Source organism: Myotis davidii, unplaced genomic scaffold (genome assembly GCF_000327345.1).
Source record: "Myotis davidii unplaced genomic scaffold, ASM32734v1 scaffold3649, whole genome shotgun sequence".
Taxonomy (NCBI): Eukaryota; Metazoa; Chordata; class Mammalia; order Chiroptera; family Vespertilionidae; genus Myotis; species Myotis davidii.
In genome coordinates this window covers 5762-9040 of record NW_006299538.1, presented here as the reverse complement: position 1 = coordinate 9040, position 3279 = coordinate 5762, and the positions used below count along the sequence as shown (strand labels likewise).

Genomic DNA, 3279 nt, shown 5'->3' with positions numbered 1-3279 from the left:
TCTCTCTTTTCCTCTCCTCCCACCCGACACAAACATGCAAAAACCAAGGACAGAATGTGCAAGCACAGAGCAAGAAAGTAGCTATCTGCAAGCCAGGAAGAAAGGCCTTACCAGGAACTGAATCAGCCAGCATCTTGATCTTAGATGCTCCAAAACTATGAGAAATAAGTTTCTATTTTCTAAGACTCCCAGTCTATGGTATTATGTTATGGCAGCCTTAGCTGACTACAACACGGAGTGTCTAAAGATGACCCCCCTAAGTTTGGTATGCTCTTCCATTGAACTATGAGGAAAGCCATAATGAACATAACATATTTCCTATTGCCTAAAAATTGTAATCCTCCTTAATCATGTTAGCCCTTCACCAAGGTCTCAGAAAGCCATTCAGCCATTTACAGTAGTGCTGTGCTACTCAAGTGGACAAAGAGCGAAGAAAAGCTTGCATACTATCACTGATACTGCCGTGATAATTACTAATCTGCTGTCTTTGCAGTAGTGGTAGTGCCTGAGAAACCTTGGGCATGTAATTTAATCTCGCTTTACTCAAGTGCCCTGTCTCTCAAATAGTACATTTCTAATGCCATTGTTGGAGAAAATAAATGAATTGCTACATAGAAGCATTTAGTGTCACATACTGAGTAAGTATACTCTAAGTTATTACAATGTTATAGTGCCTTTCCCAAATTCCTTATTTCTTTGCTTTTGAGTAACATTTCATTATAACCATATTGATAAGCTGAGATAGTCTCATCTGGGCTTCACTGACAGGAATATTCAACAAGGACTTTTTGGCAAACCATGGTTAAGAACAAAATAAATGTGATTTTAACCTTTAGCTCAAAATGCATCTCAAGATATTGAGGCCCTTGGTACTTCATTGGTATTTCAAACACTAATTAATCAATCAAAGATGTAGAGATGTAACTATCACAGTTCTTTTTAAAAAAAATATATGTTTACTGATTTCAGAAAGAAAGGGAGAGGGAGAGAGAGATGGAAACATCAATGAGGAATAGAGAATCACTGATTAGCTGCCTCCTGCACACCCCCTACTGGGGATTGAGCCCTCAACCCTGGAATGTGCCCTTAACCGGAATCAAACCCAGGACCCCCCAATCTGCATGCCTACACTCTATCCACTGAGCCAAACCAGGTAGGGCACTATTATAGTACTTTAGCAATATGGAAATTAATATGTTTTAGGTTCCTTGGAAGCAGGTCTAAGACATAGATTCACAAGGGATTTATTAGAAAAGGTATTCTAATAAACATTAAAAAGGGGAAGCAAGAAGGGAAAAGTAATTTAAAATGAGAGAATATATTAGTAGATATAAGTCAAATTTTGTACTTTAGGGTAAGTCAGCTTGCAATTGTGGTGAAGAACACAAATGTGAAATTTAGGCTACTTGGTCTTGCGTAGAACTTCCACCATTTACCTGCTGTATGACCTGGGATGGGCTACTCAATCCCTCTCTCCTTCATTTTTTTCCTCTATAAAATGATGCCCCCTTGCCTTGACTGGTTTGGCTCAGTTTGGATTAGTGGATAGAGCATCAGCCCGCGGACTGAGGGGTCCCGGGTTCGATTCCGGTCAAGGGCATGTACCTTGGTTGCGGGCACATCCCCAGAGGGAGGTGTGCAGGAGGCAGCTGATCGATGTTTCTCTCTCATTGATGTTTCTAACTCTCTATCCCTCTCCCTTCCTCTCTGTAAAAAATCAATAAAATATATTTTAAAAAATGATGCCACCTCATGAAAGTGTGGGGATTACTTGAGATTATATATTATATACTAGAAGCCTGTTGCAGGAGGATTCCTGCAAGAATAGGGCTGCACCGCCAAGCCCCGCCACTGGCCAAGGCTGCACAGGGCGGTCCCGAATGGGGGCAGGGCTTAGGCGGCCTGTTTGGCATACAGGGGCCCAGATGCAGGCTCATGCTGGCCCACCCTGCCTGCAGTATGCAAATTAGTCGCCATCTTTGTTGGTGGTTAATTTGCATATCTCATTGATTAGCCAATGAGAGGAATAGCGAAGGTACAGTCAATTTCAATCTTTGTCTATTATTAGATAGGATATATATATATATATCGCCTTGGCATAAAGCATGTGTCCTAATATGTTAGAGAGTGGTAGGAGTAGTAGCAGCAGCAGCAAGAACAGAAAAAGTCTTATAAATAGAAGAAATTCTAAGAATTATTAACATTATCCTTGCTGCTATATTAAAGGTAGTTATGCCTGCACCACATTCTCAACTGTAAGGTCTTGAAGATGAAGGTCCAAGTCTTATTCATTTCCACATGCAAGCATCTAAAATGATATTTACCCCAGTGTAGGTGATGAGTAATGGTTGTGGAATACAATTGACAGGACAGGTTTACTAGATATTTCCCAGGAGGTGGGAAAAAAAGAAATCAAAGCTGGTTCTGATATTTCAAATAGATAATGCAGCTGATGTCAACTAAATAGAAGTTACCAATGGCCTCTACTAAATCCAATTTTTTCTTCTCAATCATATTCCTTGCCCTACCAGTATCATTTTATCACTCTCTCCTCCTTGAAACACTTTCTTCACTTGGAGTTGAGAATACTATACTCTTGCTTTACTTCCTATATCACTCTGTTTTACTGGTTCTTCCTCTTCTATTAGAACTCTTTCATAATGCAGGCATACTTCAGGGGCTCAGTCTTCCATCATCCTTCTATATCTAGACTCTCTCTCTTAATGTGTCATTAGTCCCCATGTCATTAAACACCACCTGCATACTGATGACTCCTAATACATATGTCTCACCCACACCTCTGTCCCACTATCAAACACCTGCTTACTTAACACCTCCATTTGGAGGTCTTAAAAACATCAAGCTTGACATGCTCAAAACTGGATTCTAAACATAACATTACACAAAGCTTGCTCTACTACCAGCCTTCCTCATCTCAGGTAAAACTAAATAATTGTTTCAATTCATTGTGTCGCTGTTACGGAGTTATTGGTCTTCTCTTAAATCAGGAGAGGGGAATGTAGGACCCGTCTGACCTGCAGGTCTTATAAAGCCTGAGAATTTTATATGGCCCTCCAATGATGTCACAAATATCCAAATGGCCCTTGGCAGAAAAAGGTTACCCACCCTTGTAACACTTACATACTTACCACCAAAATCTCCCTTCATCTCTCTCTAAAATCAATAAAAACATACTTTCATTTTTTAAATTTCTTTATTGATGAAGGTATTACATATGGTGTCCTCATCTCCCATTACCTTCCCAACCTCCCCCAGAAT

At 40.1% G+C, this 3279-nt stretch overlaps 1 long non-coding RNA gene across 1 annotated transcript in view; it reads right to left on the bottom strand.

The window, feature by feature from the left end:
• Window positions 1-3279, bottom strand: part of LOC107184911 — a 10322-nt gene that overhangs the window by 3489 nt on the left and 3554 nt on the right. The window contains exon 2 of the long non-coding RNA XR_001515809.1: window positions 1163-1172. This is a non-coding gene — a long non-coding RNA (uncharacterized LOC107184911). The remainder of the gene's footprint in view (window positions 1-1162; window positions 1173-3279) is intronic.